This window comes from Pseudopodoces humilis, chromosome 1 (assembly GCF_049639895.1).
Source record: "Pseudopodoces humilis isolate 2021_Gansu_Grassland_sample_001 chromosome 1, ASM4963989v1, whole genome shotgun sequence".
Lineage (NCBI taxonomy): Eukaryota > Metazoa > Chordata > Aves > Passeriformes > Paridae > Pseudopodoces > Pseudopodoces humilis.
Window position 1 is genome coordinate 147,496,159 of NC_142200.1, and position 19,611 is coordinate 147,515,769.

Consider the following 19,611-nt stretch of genomic DNA (forward strand, 5'->3'; position numbering starts at 1 on the left):
AAGAGCCATCTCTTCCCTGATGGGCATCTTGCAGGTGTCTGTCTCACATCACCAACACGACTTTGCACACCCTGCCGGCTCCCTAAGCACAAGCTCCAGAAATCTCAGCACAAAGGCAGGATTCCCTAGGTTGAAGCAAATCCATTTGGGAATGTGCACCTGGATTGAGTATGAGCTGTGCTGATCACAGAAGTGCCCCATCCATGGTAAACACTCCCAGCTGACAGCCTCAGCCTCGCACCTCCCCCACAGAGAGCCCTCCCAAAACTTTAAAGGCTAAAGCTCTGCCCTGGGAAGTTTTGTTTCCAAAACTTCCAAAAGTGGCATCAGTTCATGCAACACACAGATTTTTTTCCACTTCTCTGCTACAGCAGTGTCTTGGCAGCACAGCAAAGAGCCCCTGAATCCCCCTGGAAAAACAAAAGGAGATAAATGTGAGTAAAGAAAGGTTTGGTGGTAGGGCAGGAGGGTCTGACATTTTTCCCTGATCCAGAAAACTCTGATTCTCTATGACCTTGTTAGGAGGCTGGAAGCTGCTGTTTAGTCAGAACTGTCAGGCAGCAGCTCTGGCAGGAGATGGATGAGCTGTGGTGTGGCTCTGCAGAAGGTGCTGTGGAGACAGGCTGCTCTGAGGGGCAGCTTGGGAGAAAGGCAGCAGAAGGCTGAGGCAGCACCCAAATGCCAGGGAAGGGATTGTCTGGCCCAGCTGTGTACAAAAGCCAAATGCATGGGGCTCCTCAAATAGCCAGACAGCAGAGCTCTCTGGGATATCTTCAGGCTGAGCTGACAGCTCAGCTCTGAGGGGTCGTGGGACCTGCCCTTGGTGCCTCAGGATCTTGATCCTGTCTCCTGCAAGGCGCTGATGGGCCCTTGGTTGTAGTCTGCAGTCATCCATTTGGGCTGTTTGAGGAGAAGGGAGATGTGCCTCCAGCACATCCCAGCAGGACCCCACCATGCTGCCTGCTGCCAAACCTTTATCTCAAACACCAGCATCTCAAGGCAAACCCACAAGAACAAGATGCTGAAAGCTTTGCTTTATTTTTTACTGTGCAACATTAATTATGAATTTACTTTGACCTTCACTGCACTCCTAGTGCCAAGAATGCGATTTCCCCCTGCCCTAGCCTTGGGTACAATCTTGCTACTGCTCTGATGCAGATCTGGAGGTTGCTTTATTGCTTCCCTCTGATCATTCTCAAGACGTGTGAACCTGCCTTTCTCAGCTCTGCAATGATGCTCTTGTCACACTGCTGGTCTGTGCAGGACATCTGCAGCTGCCCTGATGCAAGCCCAAAGGAGTCAGTGATCAGGGACAGTGTAATTGTGCTCCATGAAGTGTAACTGAAGTGCCTGGGCTCTTTTGTGTGGCTGTCTCTGAAGCAGAGGCTTGACTTTGTGTATACCAGATGTTCAGAGGCTTTGCCCTGTCAGTGTCCCCGGTCTGTTCTGGTCAGGAGAAGACCTCCTGCATGGACACTTCCTAGGTGGGAGAGCGAGTGCTGACAGAAGTGTGCTTTGGGAAATAAGAAAAATATTTTCCTCTTTTGTACTCGGGGCACACACATCCCCTTCCCACCCCCAGGACCTCCTGCTGCAGAGAGAGCCCTCAGTCCACATCTGAGGCAGCCTGAAAAGCTGCAGCTGTGCTGCACCAGGTCCTCTGCTGGAACACTGGTGGGGTAGATATTCCAGATGAGAAATAAGAGAAATCTCTGGCTAACACCTGCCCTGGGATTCGGGAGATCTTTTCTCTGATGTGCCAAAGGTTCCCAGGCACTTAACCCCTCATGTCCTGGTCTGTAACACAGGTGCTGGTGTGCCCATCCCTCTCTGCTTGGAGAGCTGTGCGAGATGCTGAGGCAGCAACCTGAGCAGTCTGGCAGAAGGAGACAGCACATGCCCAAGGCTTTGGTCCTGCAATGGGCTCTTAGGGTAAAACTCAACCCCAAACTGCTCAGGGGTGATCTAGCTTTGGCTTTAACTCATCTGATCCCTGCAGCATGGTTTGTTGGCATTTTCTGTTTGGCCTCTCACAAATGCAGGGCTGCTACCAGATGTTTTTAGTTGGGATTGCATTTCCAAGAGGGTGGCATATGTGGTCCCTTGGTTTCACTGTCAGGATTTTGCTGAACAAGGAGACCATGTTTACACCAGTGAATAAAAGGGGCTAAGAGCAGTTGTGCAGTCAGATGGCAAAACACAGGCCCACAAACCAAACCCTCTTCTCTCCAAACCCTAACCAGGGTGGCCTCAGCCATGCTGACAGCTGGGGCTGGTCCCTGCCCCATGCCAGCCCTTGAAGAGTCCCCAGGCCCTCTCTGGGAGAGGAGGACGCCGTGCCAAGGAGCTTGATGACAATTTAACAGTGCAGACCATTGTGAATGTCTGGTGCCTGGCTTAGTGCAGAACTGTGAATGTTGCCTTAGAGATTTGGAGCTTCCCATTGGTGCCTGTCCTCTCGTGACATGGAGCTCTTCAAGTGGGCACACCCAAGCACGAACCAAGCACTGGGGTCCCACCTTTAAACCCCCTTTGTGGGTCTGCACAGAATTCCTGCATCACAGAGCAGCAGGATGCAAACCTTTTATCCTGACACCATGCAAGGCCAAGGGATGGTGTAACCCTACTGACTTTGCATCCCACTCCCAGCAGGCTAAGACTACAGGACCAGAGGCTGTCACACAGTCCAGGAGCTGGACTGAGTCTGGAAAACACTTCCATTAAACCCTGCCTCCCAGCTCAGCTCTGCTCTACAGCTCCAGGTCTCTGCTGCTTTGCATCTTCTCTCCTTTCTACTTGAGAGGTGTTATTTTTCCCTGCTCAGGATGGGGTCTGGAGGGGTTATTCAGGATACCCAGGACGTACAGTCAGCATACAAATTGCCTGACTCACAGAATCACAGGATGGTTTGGGTTGAAAAGGACCTTAAAGATCATCTTGCTCCAAACCCCTTCCATGAGCAGGGACACCTACTAGGCCAGGCTGCTCAAATGTGTGCAAACTTACCCAAAATGCACCTCCTCTCTCAGGGTCACGGCACATGCACTCTGCTGTTCATCTCCACTCATCCATCAACTGTTTTTTCCAGGAGAATTCTGGGTGAACATACCCAGGAAAATCCAGATGCAGCAAAATCTCAGCAGAGACAGGCACCTCTTGGAGTGCATTACAACCCATTTGCTCAGCTCGGAGGGGCACGAGCTGCAGCACAGCAAAGAACAGGGATCTTGATGTCTCTCTTGGATCAGATACAGACAGTAGCCTGTCTGGCTACAGAGAGCACTTTCTTTGATTAAAAGCTAATAAATATTCATCCCTCTCCTCCCCTGCCATCCCTCCCAAATCCCCAGAGACAAAACTTAGACAAGCAAAACTGGTTCATTTGTGATGTATTCCAGCGCATTGCTCCAAAACACTTGGAATCCTTCCAGATAACAGTGCGTGGCTGCAGGGGCCATGGATCACCAAGGAAAGGGCCAATACTTTGCATTCACTTAAAACAAGGCTCAGGTCATAAAGGACATGCTCATTATTAATGGTGGGTGTTGGGAAGCAAAGTATAAAGTGTACACAGATCCTTATCCCCAGCTAATTCCTCAGTAAATTGGCAAAGATACATCACTGCCTGCAGAGCAGGAGACAGAGAGGAATTGGATATTAAGGACAGCTCAGTTTCCCAGGAATACAGATGTGCCATCAGCTGATGAAAATTACAGTGAGGAGCAAGGGGAGAAGATATATCAGCAGTGAAGGCTGTCTCCTTTTAAGGCAAGGAAAACTAAACTCTCACCAGGAAAGAACAGATCCAAACAGATGGAGAGATCGTGGCCGGTGCAGAAGCGCAGCGCCCACTGAGCCAAACCTTGTGAAGCACAGACTGCCAAACCCAGCCACTGCCACCCAAGAGGACATCAGAGGAGCCAAGGGCTTATTCAGCACAGAGATATTGCTGCAGAAAACCAGCCCTGGCATAGAAATATGGAATAGATGCTATACTGTGCATCAGATTTAAGCCACAGCCCTGCAGGAAAAGTCCCTTGAGGGCACCAGACTGTGGATGGAGAAGAGCTTCCCATCTCTATATGGAAGCCTATCTTGTAGTTATCTCTGAAGTTGCTATAACCTGGTGTTTTTTCACTTCTTGGCTTCCAGTCAGAGTATAAAGCATTCATTTCTTGGGGAAGGGCTGCCTTCAGCTTGAATTGGTCCAGAAGTGATCACACAATTATTAGTAAAATAGTATTATTAGGATAATAATTGATATATAAATAGTAGTAGTATATATCATTTGTAATAACTTTAATGATTATTTCTTATGATTATTACATCCAAGCATCTGCATCTTCCTGCATCCTGGGAATGTGGTGCTGGGACCCTAGGCTTGGTCTCTGCTCAGAGTGAGCAGCAGCATGTTATCCATGTGCTTCTGCAACCCACCAGCTCCCAGCTCTGCACAGCACCGAGCTAGATGCAACCCCACCAGAACCACAGTGCTGAGCAGCCCCGAGACAAACCTCCATGCCATGATTTCTGTGCTGTTTAGGCACAAGTAAACCTGTGTCCACTGCCTGGCCCCGAAGAAACCAATCACTTGTGCCTTTCCTTGGATGCTCAGGCTCAGAAATGGGTAGAAGATGAAGTATTGCAATTTTCCAGCTTTTCTTATGGCATCCCCCAGCTTTGTGAGGGCTGTTGGGCAAACAAGAAGCAAACAGCTTCAAGGCTGTGTTTCAGCTGGCACAAGCACTGCAAAGCCCGTACCAGGGGCCATTTTCTTTGCTAAGATTTACTTGGCACATCCCTGTGGTGGGTCCTGAGGGAGCCCAGGGTTGATCTCTGATCTGCCAGCTGGGTCCCAGCCAGGCCCTGCCAAGACATCCCTGGTGTGGGGTCAAGCCTTGTCTCAAAAAGAGCTCAGCTGATCAAGGCAATGAAGCAGGAATAAAACAGTGGGAAACTGAGGATCCTCATCATTGAATGGAAAAAACCCCCCCCAAAGACCGTATCCAAACACCCAGGTGTTACTGGAGAGCACAAAGACACCACACACATGGCAAATGAACTCTGGGCTTCAGTTTGCAGAGATTCAGGCTCTGGGGTAAGAGCAGGAAGCTTTACTTTTTTAAAAAAAAGAAAAAATAAGTAAATGCAAACCCTGCCCTTTCACAGAGCTTCCCAAGGAAATGGGATGCTCGCAGTGATACCCACATAAATAATCCCTTTTTCCACAGCCCTCATGTCCCCTTTGCCCACATGAGTTGAAAGAGCTCTCAAGGACAGCAACAGCCCCAGGAAATACATGGCCATGCCATCATTCTGGGATTTAAAATGATAAGGGGGAAAACTGGAAAGTTTTTCTTTTTCTTTTCTACTGTCACTGTTAACTGTTTCAAATCCTTTTTCACTCTTACTTCCCCTTCCTGTGTGGGATCAGTCAGATTTCAGCACTTTTAGACCTTTGGTAGCTTCTCTTCACAGGGGTGTCCTACAGCACAGACCTCAGGACTCTTGGAGATGCTCTGCATATTTCAGTGACTCAAGGCTGGGACAGATTTTCTGCACCAGGGAGAGAGTCAGGTACACTGGCAAAATTGTGCTTTTCATTTCCTCTGTGTATCCCAGGTTAACAGGCTGGCAAACTCCCTTTCTCCTTTGCAGGACTCTCTTTGGTGACACAGAAGAAAATATTGGAGCAACTTGAAGAACACTAAAGGCACCTCTAAGGCTGCCAAAATGGGTGCAGTTAAACCTCATGCTTGACTTCATCTTCAAGGTCCTCTTGCCATGACAGTTCAGCAGGAGATAAGAAAGAAAATCCTTCAGTAACTCTGGCAGGGAAAAAGTAGGTTTAGTGTTGGGGGGAAATGCTGTATCATCTCCTAGCTAACATCTTTTTTGTGGAGTTTATATGTGCACCTACGTAGGTATGCGTGCATATCTATATATGTCATATTTCAGGCTGTTAGGCAGGTCAGGATTAGTTCACATGAGTAATTTGCACAGCTTTGCTTAACAGAAAATATTGTGTCCATGCACAATCTTAAAAAAAAAAAAAAGGTAGCTTTAGACAGGCAAAAATTTATCTTGGATGGGGACAATTCGCTGAAATATTCTATAAAGGTCCCAGACATATTTTTGCATGTTTGCTGTTTTGCAAGACCCTGGCTATGGTCCTTTTGTGTTCAGAATGTTCAGTTTTCACAAATAGTATGGTTTAATGAATGATTGCTAATGAACTTATTCAGGATTTAAACCAGCACCAGAATCTGACCCACTGCATCTATATGCAAATACACCCTCAAAAGTACTGTGCAGAAAGTGACCTGCTTCCACTAATGCCCAGATAATGAGGAAATGAGGATTTATGCCACCAGAGACACTCCCCCTTTGGAGCACATCTTCTGAGACATTCAGTCAAGGAATCACTTCAGCACAGCCTCCAGAGGGAAGCCTGATCATTAAAAAATGACATTTCTGTGCTGTGTGATGAATGACAATTGGGCTGGCAGCTCAGCTTTCATCCAGGCTGAGGATTCATCCCACCGGAGCATTGATGTCAAGAGAAACAATCCCTTCCATTTAGAGTTTGGGCCAGGCTTCAAATGTAGGGACTGAGGGTGAGAGCTTGGTTTTCTGGGAGTCCCAGGCTCTGCTGCAGCACATCCTCAAAACCCTTCTGCAAACACATCCCATGGCTTTTTTTTTTAGTGTCTTTTCACTGCTCGCAAAGCAGGTGTGTCCCAGGCTGTCACAGCTCATACAGCCCCAGCAATGTTAAATTCCAAACCACAAATTACTGTCCCTTTGCACCCAAACCAAGACTCTCGAAGGTGGACACTGGAGGTCAGGTTGTCTTGCTCAAAATCTGTGTCTCTCACACCAGGCATGATGTACCCAGGAGGGCAGTGGTTTGATACAGACCCCAGGCAGGAAACACAATCATTCCCCAAACCCAGATTGCTCAGGAGATGAGGACAAGTTTATCCTTCACAAGGGAAGAATCTGGGACACTGCAGTGTTCTTGTCTCCCCTCAGTGGCAGGGCTGGGGCTCCTACAGCTGATGAGTTGGAAACCAGGGTGGGACAGGTGTCACCCAGTGAAGCACATCTGGGCTGATGTTTTCTTTCTGAACACCTCACGAAGAACTCCCACTAGAGACAATGGGGAAAAACTGATTCCCTAGTAAGACCTCCCCACTTTCTTCTGCTTTGGTGCCCATTTTAGATGAGAAGAGTCACACTCTGGGATGGACTTTCACATAAAAAGGGCTGAGGACACCAAATCCAATGCAGATGTTGTACCTACCCCAGAGGTGACAATGCCTGCATATCCCACCAGACAAGGCTCTGGAGGTCCTTGTCCCATTTTGGAGGCCTTTCTAAATTCCCCACCAAAACCAAGAACCAGCTCATTCCATTCTTGTGTTCCACCACAGCTGGGGCCCACCAAACTTGCTTTTCATCCCAGCAATTCCTCTTCATGATCCTGCACATTGAAAGCACTGAGCTGCCACCAGACACCCCAGGTGCTGCGATGTCATAACCAGTGTCACATCCTAGGCAGGGCCATTCCACCCTCCTAAAGAGGCAGACACATAAAAGTGCGAGGAAAGGGGAAAACCAGCTGTGGTAATTCTGGAGTGCCTGCAAAAAAAGCCTGAAACTGATGTAATTGGATTATTTAAGACATTCTTAACCATTTTTTTTTCTGCTTTCCTTCCATTGCAGCTGGAGGTGCTGGATCCCATCACATTTGATGGTGTGCAGAGCAAGTTCTGTACTGTCCCAGGAAATTTCTTTATTGTCAGTACATTGCAGACCCCCTTGGAGATTCCTGTGGTGCTTAACTCAGCCAAAGAGTGATATATTGAAGAGTTCTATATTTTTTAATTGATGGCCAGATGGAAAAAAAAAACAATGCCTGTAGCCACTGAAGCTCTCAGTCACTTTGAAATGGAAAGTTTCCCCCTTTGCACAGTCTCCCAAGTATGGCATGTGGCCTAATTCTATAATTACAAAATAGATCTGAATTGCTTCAAAGGAGCTGTTGTGTTCCAGCAGGTACATAACAAGTTTATAGTATCAGCTAATTGGACTGTTATATAAGGGTTCAAAATGACTTTTGAAACCAACAGACCTTCCAGGTATCAAACATTTATTGTTTTGTTTGTTAGAACTTGGGGAATTTTTTATTAATACCTCATTCTGAAAGTAACCTGTCCTTTCTCCATCCTCTCCAGAGAGGATATAAATGTTAATACTGTGCAGGAAGTGTTGGGCTTGATACTGAGCTAATGCACATCATCTCCACTGACCTCAGTGGGTCATTTTAGACACCAGCAAAGTCCAAATAATTCGTGTAAGTCAAGGGTTCAGAGCCCATGTTCACCAGAGCAGTGGTGACACCATCAGATGGGAATTACAATAGTTTAAGCAGGAACATCCAGATGTTGTCTATCTTGAGTCAGGCTGGTTTGAGCTCACATGTTCAGCCTCAGTGGTGGGAATGATGTGGGAGCACCTGGCTGAAGGGGACACCTGGTCTGTTACAGCAGCTCAGTCATATCCAGCTGTCACTTAACACCCCTCACCCAAGAAAGACATAAAGAAAGGTGGGGTTTGCCACAAAGAGCCTTTTGCTGGTAACCTCTCTCGTGGGTGAGACTTTTGAGAGCTCTGGGTCTTACAGTTATGAAAAAAACAGTTTTTTATAAAGACTGTCAGGGCCAGGGTCACTCAAAACATGCAGCCTCAAGGATTAATGGCCAGAGTGGATCAAAATCACGCAGAAGGCCCTGGGAGGAGTCACAGTACTTGGCAGATGGGATGAGGGACAGCCTCCCAATTTTCTGCCTGGCTATTCACATGTAGAAAGTTCCCTATCCAGCAGGTGTCTGGGCATTACGTTCAAAGGAACTCAAATTCCTTCCCAAACCTTTCCTCTCCTGTGATCCAGCCCACCCAATGCACATGCAACATCCAAACCCACCAGCCCCCAGCTCTTAACACCTCACTGGACACTGCCCTGCTACAGCTACTGCCTGTCCTGGCAGTAAAGGAAGGTGAAATCAGGAATCACCGCATCCACCTCCTCAAAGCTGCTGTGATGGGAAGCCAGCACCACACAGGGGGAGACCCTCTGACCCAGAGAACACATTTGCACTTTGCTATCAGCTATTCACCCTTCAGAGAGCAACTGGATTCCCCAGCTGCAATGGGATATCTGTGGAGCTATAACTCTGTAAACTCTGCTCAGCGTTTCAGGAGAGATTTCTAATTTTATCCAGGCCATTCATCCACCCTTACTTTGGAAAAAAAATAATAAAAATTAAAAAAAAAAATCCCAAGAAGAAGCTGTTGCAGAGTTATTATTAACTATTGACCAAGACAGAATGAACTCCAGGCTTGGCTGACTCCCTCTTTGGTAGAGAGCAAGTGCACAGACAACAGGCACGTTGCTGGTTTTCTTCCCAAGCATTTCTGCTCCTGAGTGAGGATGTCTGAAAGCCAAAGCAGAAGGAGAACCTTCATTTCACAGGTGTAGCTGTGTTGTTGTCCAGGCTCCACTTCAGCCAGCTGGGTTTGGAAACTTTGGCCAGCCTGCAGTGCTCAGCCTTGGTCCCCTTCCACACATTTATAACTCCCTTGCCCTGCAAAAACGAGTGGGAAAAGTCCCCACTGGCCTCACTCAGCACTGAGATCAGATCTCAGACACAGGGAGGAGCAGATTTTTACCATTAGCTTGTGAGGTTCATGTGCCCCCACTCCTCCTGAATGCCTGCTGAGAGCTCAGTTCCTTGCAGAACAGAAGGACATATTCAAACCACTCCATCAAGCACACAAGATAATCCTGGGCCTTGGTATGAGACCAAGGAAGCAACGTTTTAGTCTTCCCCAGCCAGGGCAGAGATGCAAAATTCCCTAACCTGGGTACCTAGAGCCAGCCAGGAGAGGATGTCCTGGATCATATCCAGCTATGCCATTAGTCAGTCTGCCTGCAATGTGTTGGCAAGAGGTGATTAATGACAAGTGTTCAGCTGTGAGAAGTTTTTTTAATAAAATGGCTAAAGTAACAAATAATAGCAGAAAGTCAAGAAATCCACATCCTTATTAGCTGAGGTGGTATCCCAAGGATTCAAGAAAACTTGAATGATCTTAAGCAGAAATATTGCAACGGTTGCTACCTTTTCCCTAAAGTCTCCTAAAAAACCCCCTAGCTATTCTTATGGCCATTGTTGCAGGATTTGCCACTTGCTTCATACTTCTGACTTTAATGAGAGAGATGTTTCATCTAGATTGAGCTTTTAGAATATAATGAGAATATAATGAATGAGAATATAATAAGAGAGCCTACAATATAATATTTATTTCTTTTAATTTTTTAAATAATATTTTTTTAATAAATTTAAGATGCACTGATACAAAGGCACAACAATCTATCTTGAAGAAATTAATGTAGAGCTCTCTTGACTTTATGTATTTTAATTCAGGTTGCCCTCAGCTGATTATCACACTTCAGATAACGTGTATCTCTTTATTGTAAACATAAAACCCAATACAATTATAAGTTATTCTTTCCATACAGCTGCAAGAGTTTGTGATGAGATTCTTTTGCTAGCACCACTTTTCCCCAAATTCACCCTGGAAAAATGTTCTTGCTAACAGAGCAGGTATCCCATTGCCCCACCTGCTCTTGCTCACATCACAAGAGGATCCACACAGCACCCAGGAATTCCTCCACCACATCCATAAATCAGTTTGCATCCCACATCCACCTCATCCCAGAACTTCCTACCAAATCCTGGCCAAGTGAGAGGGGACACAAATCAGGTCCCAGAAAAATACAGGGTGGATATGTGAGTATGCAAAGCTGTGGGGCCTGGGGACTTCCATGGTTACTCTGTGTATAAACAGGACCAAACAGCTTGAAGTAGCTGCTTTTCCTCGCAAGGCCGATGAACAAAGTATCTCTGTAGCTCGGCCAACACAGCAAGCTCCAGCCAAATGTAAATAGCCCGCGGGGCTTTTTGGCACTTTGCACTCTATTTTGCATACAGCTGGTAATGTTTTAAAGGCCAGGCCCAGCCAAGGGTAATGCTTCCAAGAACAGAGCAGGAAACACTTTGTGTACAGAAAAGAGTCCCAGGAGAAATCAGTGAAATCTTAAGGTCTTTTGTGTTTCTTTCTCCCTCCCCAAAATCAATCAAATCATTTTTTTATGTTAAAAATTTCCAGAGCTCCAGGTAGATGCGGCCTCCTCGGCCCGTGCTCCGGGGGGCTCGGTGGGAAAGGGAATATCTTGGCTCCTGCAGGAACATAAACACTTGCTGTGTGTAGGCAAATCCTGCTGGGCACATCCATGACGTCTTTCAGGGCAGAATTTCTGGAGCTGGCTGTCAGGAGTGCCAAGTATGAGACAGCATCGAGGGAGGGACAAGGTTGTAAGAAGCATCTGGTGGCACTCCTTGAGTTTTCCACAGTAACAACACCAAGGAAATACCACAATATCTCCAATTAGCTGGATATCACTCAGCATTCTTTGTAAAAATTAGCAGGATCTAGGACTAAGGATGGGTTGGTGTGACAAAGTGAGGCAGTCACTACCAAAATGCTACTGAATCCCTGCTCTCCAGAGGTTTATCCTTGCAGGCAGAATGGGATTTCCCTCATGATAGAATGCTGGAAACTGGGACTCCACTATTTTGTTTGTCTTACCACCTCAGCACCACTATGTAGGGCATGGAAAGGACAATCCTGGCTCTCCTGCAGATTCTCCCCTGCTCCAGCAGGCAGAGGGCTGGGGAGGGGATGCAGATTAATTGGACAGAGCAGAACCACACTGAGCATGCAAGGCTGAAACAAGCAGTCATGAGGATTAATACTGCAGCAGAAATTTTGCTATCATGTGTTTAAAATCAGGGTGTACCAGGGTACACATTTTGCCCACCTGGTTCTCTCCTTTTCATCCTCATTGTGTGTGAACACATTTGTACGTCAGGACCATTGTGTCCTAGAGGGAGACTGTCCTTCTGTTAGCTGTCCCAGTCACTTGATTATTCAGGGTTGAGAGATGAGTGCTGGCTGAGCTAGCAGCAGCTGTCAAAGCTGGCAGCAAAAGGGAATATATGTCAATAACTCAGAAAAGGGAAGCAGAGACAACTTGGAGAGGAGTCACTGCTACACCCACATGAAGTGAAATCAAAAGCCCTGTTTTTCATAATTTAGTGTCCTTTACTGTGCATCTTACAGATGTCTGTCCTTCCACAGGTAATTCATATGTGCAAAGCCAAATCGCTGCCCTGCAGACAGGGCTGGAGCACAATGGGAGGGTCACGCTGCAGAGGGACCCCAGGGACAGATGGGGGGCTGTGTGCTGCTGTCAAATGGCACAAAGGGCTGTGCTTTCATGTCTTTGTGTTGTGGCTGCACATGGTGGGCCAGCCAGGGAGCAGAGAAATGGGGGGGAAACAGAGCTGGGATCTGTAATAAAAACCATGCATTTGACCCCTCTGGCTGGGGACACAGCCAAAATCTCATTGTTGGCTTTAAAGATGACAGAATTGTGTCCTCTCCCCTCAGTGCTTTTCCTTCTGACAGGATTTGACACATGGGTGTTGGACCTTCCACGAGAGGCAGAAACTCTGGTACTGCCAGACTTCAAGGAACCAAACTGTCCCTGGTCATGGAGACATGATGATACTCAAACATTCAGCCAACCCCTTCCTTCCAGAGCAGGTACCTGTGGGCTGCACTAGTTATGGTTCAAGATCTCAGCAGGCTGCTGAGCAGGTCCTGTCCCAAACTGCTGAGAGAGCTTGGGCTCAGCCCCAGAAAGGGCCTGCAGAGCCGCTTGGCTTGAATCTATAGGAAGCCAACATAAAGCTCAGTTGTCCCTTACTGATGCCAGAAGGATTTTTGCCTGGATGTCTCCAGGGAGCTCCAGTGCTGCCCAGCACAAGCTGCAATATCAGAATTCATCCCTTTGCTGGTCTCAGGAAACAGAGGTGGGATGGCCTTGCAAGACAAGCAAGCACAAACAGCTAAAAAAGCAAGATAAATATGAGACGTAAATATGTGATGGTACAGGAGGCGGTACCATAAACTTATTTTATTGCCACTTGTCTGCAAAGGCCAACATAACTCACTCCCTTTGCCTTGCTCTGTCATTCCTGAATAATGAGATGGCCCAAACACACGCCAAGAAAACCTTCCTCACACCCTGCACCTTGGTAAGGAAATAAAGGAATGGGGACTTTTAATAATGATCAATGCCCTGCTCTCCATATCCTGCATGCCTGATGTGGTTTGTACTGATTATCAATACAATCTGATCATTTATGTTAGTTCCTCCCCAGCTGCCCTCTGACTTAGACCCTCTCTCAGGAGTTCTTCAGGGGTGATAGGAGTGCAGCAGAGCCCAGATTCTGCAGGCAGAGGGTCACAGTGTCTCACAGACAGCTCTCAGCCAGTGCAGCCTGTGCTGTGGGCTGAGCAGGTCTGTGCAAAGACAGCCAGCACAGTGGCCAATACCTGTCCTGGGGCTGAATTAACTATCCTGCCTCTCTGTGGGGCTTTTGGCTCACCACAAGCCATACAGGAGTACTCACAGAGCCAGCTGTGCCCAGAGGTGCTGACAAGGGCTTGACCTGTGCCTCCAGTGGGAGCAGAGAATCTGCCTCGTGGTTTTGGAGAATTGCAAACACTGTGCTACTCACACTGGCAGATGAGCAACTAATATTTACTGCCCTTTTAGCTGGCAATCATCTCCTTCCTACCTGCCCCAGACAACAGTGAATACAGGTGGTGTTCTCCTCTTTCCCTGCCCAGGCCAGCCACATCCCCACAGCCTGCTCCAGCCCCTGCATGTCCAACATACACCAGGAAATGTGACAGGCAGTGTGGGATAACTGTGCCAGAGCCAGAAGGGACAGAGATGGATGAGGTTTGCAGATATGCAAAGCCACAGAGAGGTTCTCTGGTGGGGCTGCACTCCCAGCCCATTGCTCTGGCACATGGATGTGTAGGCATGCCAGAGCCCACATCCACACAGCCTCTGCCTCCCAGGGGAAACTTCTCCAGAGATGGAACATCTCTGCCCTTGAGCCTCGACAAGCAGGAGGAGGAGTCAGAGCCAGAGTCACTCACCCTCTGCCAAAGAGCAAAGCAAGAACAAGACAGTGAACAGGGAGCAGGGGTCAGCAAAGGGAGCAGGGCCTTTTTCCAGAGCCCACAGGGGAAAATTGCTGTAACGCCGTGCACAGGACATGGATGTGCAGGAGGTGCCTGCTGGATGAGGCACAGGCAGAGAGCTGGTCCCCAGCACTAATCCTCTTTCCTCCTGCTACAGTCCAGCACTTTTGAGCCACCATGGTCCCAGGGACAAAGGAAAGCAGACGGTTCTTGCTGCCTTCCCATGAGTGGGTGACAGCAGCATTTCCCCAGCTTGCTCAGGCTGCATCACCTGCTCCATCTGGGCTGAGAGCTGGAAGTTGTAAATCAAGGTGTCCAGGGGAGGTTGTAAGGGGATAAAGCATCCTCAGTAAAATTTCTCTGACAAGTAGTCACAGCTGAGATATCGCTTGATGAATGGCAGCAGAATTCCCCATGCAAGGTGATGGATTCTCCGTGGCTGTGAGCAGACTGAGCTCTGTTGGGGCTGACAGGGCTTTAGGACATCTGTGACTCGAGCAGGTACATGTGAGGATGTACACACCCCTGGGATGTCCCCCTACACCCCCCAGCAAGAGCAGCACATGTGGCTTTTCTCTCCCAGTCACCCCCAGCCAGGGACAGCTGACTTTGCCATTAAGCCATCAAACACAGAATCATTAGTATTGCTCCTATCTGGAGTACTTTTCTCTGCTCCACTTCATGGTCCATGTAGATAAAAAAGAAATAGGTAATTGCCTCATCTATCAAGGGTGGTTTCTCCAGAGCAGAGCCAACAAGCAGTGACAATCAAAATGGGCACCTCACTATGGTTTGATCTCTTTAGATTGGTTTATAACAGATTGGAAAAAGTGTTAAATACTGGAGATACATGGACCATGACACCCACACCAGGTGCCTGGACATGGGGCTCACACTTTATCAGATTATGTCCCTAGAACTGGAGCCAGCATCACAGACGAGCTCTGCTGTGATGGGAAAGTTCCCAGGGGTGAGTTCAAGAGATACAGGAGAAAGTTCATGTCCTGATTAAAACCAAGAACCCCAAGGGTTATTTTCAGGATGGTGGGAATGTCCTTGGTCTCATGGAACAATCTCCAGCCAAATCAGGGTGTACAGCCACCCTGCAATAAATCCTTATCCCCATTTATGACATGATTATAAATGTTATAGCAGGAACTGTAACAGAGGAAATAGTCCCAGATATGGCTTGGAAAAAATAATCAGAGCAGGGCTTTCTATTTCTCTTTGCTTTCCTGGAGATACCAGGAATTTCAATAGATTTGGTACTCTCTGAGATATTCTGATACTCTGCCTGCTGGGCAAGAGCCCTAAGAATTATTTGGGATGTAAAGAAGTGAGGTGGTCATAGGCATCCCAGGACTAAAGAATTGCATTTCAACTTCAAAACGCCTTACAGCATCTCAAAATAAAGTACAGGTACCTAAATTCACCCAGCTGGAGCATATATTGGGTGGGGGGGTCACTTTGTCTGTCTTCTACCTTCACTTTTTTTTTCTCTGCTAGCTTCATGTGCCTCAATGTCCTTACTTTTAATCTTCCATCTGGGGATATCTGCCTGGACAGAGAGGTCCCACTAAGAGCCAGCTCTCACCTAAAGAAGAATATCATGGCCCTGATCTATTCATGACACCAATATGCCCCTGTTGCTATTATCAGATCCAACACAGAATTGTCTCATAACATTAGGAAAGAAGATTTCTGAGAGGTGAGGCCCACTTTATGGCTCAAGATTTCAGTGCTCAGCAGATATGCTTGATGGAACAGGTATATAGGCAAAAACGTTTGCTTCTCACTAAAATAGAAGTATGTTTAAACCTCATTTATTCTTGGGAAAGGTCCAGTGTAATTTTGTGCCTGGCTGTGGGTGAAGCATAACTCAAGCACTCTGGAAGACCAGTCTGGTTTGCACCAAGGGACAAAAAATGTGCATTACAACAGAGGCCTTTCCATCCATATCTCCTTTCTGCCTTGCCCAGCCACAGAAGCTGGTGCAGCTGAGAAGGAGAGTGACAGAGCAGCTCTGATGAGTGTCTGGCATCCAGTCAGATGTCAGTCGCTACAACATGCTAGAGTCCAGATATAACCTGCACTCAGGAAAAGTCTATCACAAACAGCACTTCAAGGCAATCCCTCTAATTTCAGTGAGAGTCTTCTCAAAGAAAGCAAAAAAAATAAAATCCAGAGATGCTTGTAGAAGCCCACAGACTAAGATGTCTCAGGTCCTGTTTTAGGTTCTATTAACTGGAGCAGAGATCCAGGCTGTGTTGTGGGATGTCCAGACCCCCAGGTGAGGGAATTCTGAAGAGCCTGGAAGTCACTGAGTGCCATGAGCTGCTAAGCAGCATCTGGGAGCTACAAAAAGTTACCAAGCCTCCTAAACTCTCTTATTTCTTCCTTTTTTGGATGATGAGAAACTTTTTGGAGGACTGAACCAGCCTTGTACTTCCCTCCCTTATCCTTCCACTCTCACTGTGCCCTTCCCTGGCTTTGGTACCAATCTACAGTGACAGCACATGGTTTAAGTGAGGGGAAGGGTGACATTTCCTAAGCACTGGGACTTTCTCAGGGTTGATAGAGATGACAAACTTCATCAGGATGAAGATCTGGGCTTTCTTGTGCATGACCCTAAAACAGGGAGAACAAGAGACTCACATCCTTGGCAGAGGGGACATCAAGGTTAAATTGTTAGCTGGCACCAAGTCCTCAAATAGTCCCCACTGGTGTGAGAAGCACCTCCTTGGTGAACACCTTGCTGAGGGTGTATGAACACCTAAAACAGGGGTCAGCTCAGGCACTCAGAAGGATCTCAGCTGTGCTTCCTAGCAGGTGATGCTCAAGAATTACATCCTTCTGACAGACATTGAGTTGGACCTGTAATCCAAAATCTGTCACTGCTGCAGAAACTGCTACACAAGAAAAAAAATCTCATGTGGCTGTTACCCTTTAGCACTTTGGCTTTATCTTCACAGTAACTTGCCTTGCTGCTAATATAGATTAGATCAACACTGACAAGGAACATGATGGAGTCTAACCATGTCAGACAGCTGGAGAGCTGTTCTGATGATGTTTAAACCAACCAGCACATTTCTGAAGGAGGCTGGTTTTGGTTTAGTGTGGGGGACAGGGCCAACCCAAGGCAATGGGAATAAGGGGGACCTGACAATTTCCAGGCATCTTGGCCTACATCTGTATATTTCCCATGCATTTATATGCCCTTAGTGGGAAATTCCTAGAATACCTCTTACCTTTTAAGACCCTGTCTCCAGGGTCACATCATCAACTGGAGTACATGGAGCTACACTGAGAAGCTCTACAGTGAGGGTGGGGAGGCACTGGAGCAGGTTACCCAGAGAAGCTGTGGCTGCCACATCCCTGGAAGTGTCCAAGGCCAGGCTGGATGGGGCTTGGAGTAACCTGGCAGAGTGGAAGGTGTCCCTGCCCAGAGAATGAGGTTGGAAATAGACGATCTTTGAAGTCCCTTCCAACTCAAACCATTCAATGATTCTGTGTTTCCATCACAGATGCAGCTTGGAGTCCCTGTCATGGCAGAGATTGGTGTGGAGCATTTACATTGTGCAGACGGGATACCAAAGAGGGAGAGTAATTGTTCCTGTGGGGCATAAAAAGTGTCCTGGGCTCTTTGATGGGATCTGTCTATCTGTCAAAACACCTAATGAAATTAAACAATTGCTGTTTTCAGAAGGGGTGACTGCAGTAACCAGCCTTACAGATGCAGCTGCCACTTCCCAGCTGGTGGAAGAGGTTGTCCAAGATGGTCAACTTAAATAGTCCAGGGATTTGTCTGAACCAACATCTGAAAATCCTTCAGTGCTTTCCTTGGATTTTGGCCATTACAGGCAAGATCCAGGTTGGCACTACTGCTCTGCATTTTGCATTGTTTTGATGTCTGGCTACAGTCTGCTTTGAATAAATGTCCATGAAAGATGCAGCCCTGATCATACGTTGGAGTCATTTAGGTGTTGGCCAGGGGACAAAGGATTAGGACTGGCCTTGGAAGTGCTACGTTTTTTATCCCTCTTATCTTGCTGTGCCAGGTGGCCTTGGTAAACTCACTCAACACTTCTTTTGCAGCATCTCATTCACAAGAGGAGCACTGCCCTACTCCATCTTTCCAAGGTTTGTCCTCTTTCAGAGTTAGGCTTTATTACTGATGATATTTTTCCTGAGTTCAGGTAAAATGCTAAAAGGTTACATTTTTTAGGATACTAAAAGGTGTTAGGAGCCTTTTCTCCTTGGTTTTATAACCTCTTGCATACTCAGGGATTGGTGTAATTTAAATAAAAAAGGGGGTTGGAGGAGAATTCCAGCCTAATTACACATTACAATGGTGTTGTGCTGCTTCTGGGAGACCAGCCAGGCATTTGGAAAGAGGTTCAGCTCCCAGTGGGGGTGAACTGACAGGACAAAGAAGAGAAGGCTGGAGAGTAATCAGACACAAAATACAACCAGAGGAGGGTGGCCCAGCTTCAGCCAGGAACTGGCAATATTGGCCACACCAGGCAGCATGGACACAGCAGGCACGTGGCCAACCTCAGAGGTAAATCTGGGTCACGGTGGTTTGAATTCAGGTGCCCCAGGTTGCACCTTCACCTTGCTGAAAGCCTGGCAAGCAGGAGCACCCTCGAGTCACAGGTGAGACTCTCACGTGCTGTGAGCCACCCTGGAAGTTGTTCCAGTCATCCCAGCACTGTTCCTAAGAGCTCTGCTCCCTTTGGAATGCCTTGGAGGCTGTTCCAGTCATCCCAGCACTGTTCCTAAGAGCTCTGCTCCCTTTGGAACACCTTGGAGGCTGTTTCAAACAGAAATCCCAACACAGTGCCAAAGAGTTTTGCTCTCTCTGGAACACCTTGGAGGACCTTTCAAAGCACTGCCCTAACACAGCTCCCAAGACCTCTGGTTCCTCTCTCATAAGGCAACAGCTCTGCATGTTCTGTCAGAACCTCACTCACTTCCAAGATGCTGTTAAAATTATCTCCCAGCTCATTCCTCTTGCACAAATTCCTTGGGCAGAGGTAGGACCTCAGGATCCCTTCCCCACACTCTTCCTACATCCACGAGGTTTCCCCAGCTGAGACCAGATGCTGATGATGGTTTATAGGCACTGAACTAGTGTCCCTTGCAGGCAAGATTTGGTCTGGACTTTGTCAGCATACAAAGCTCAGAAGAGGGTGTCCTGGCAGCTGCGTTTGAAAGCTCTGCTTAAGTGACTGTGAAGGGCCAGGTGGACTCCAGCCCTGGAGACCTGAGTGCCCTGTTTGGTGTGAAGGTTGTCTCAGTATTCTCCTGACCTGGTTTGGAGGACTCCATCCAGGCTGGATCTCCATATCCATTCAGCCCAACCAACAGACTGCAGGAACAAGTCTGAGGAACTGAGCAGCGAGGAGCTAACCCCTTTCA

General features: G+C 47.5%; 1 long non-coding RNA gene across 1 annotated transcript; it reads left to right on the forward strand.

Annotated features, from left to right (window-relative positions):
- Positions 1–316: 316 nt before the first annotated feature.
- LOC148185260 (uncharacterized) lies at positions 317–7,188 on the forward strand. Its single transcript, XR_015773888.1, has 3 exons — positions 317–434; positions 5,479–5,577; positions 5,659–7,188. It is a non-coding gene; the product is annotated as an uncharacterized LOC148185260 (long non-coding RNA).
- Positions 7,189–19,611: the final 12,423 nt, after the last annotated feature.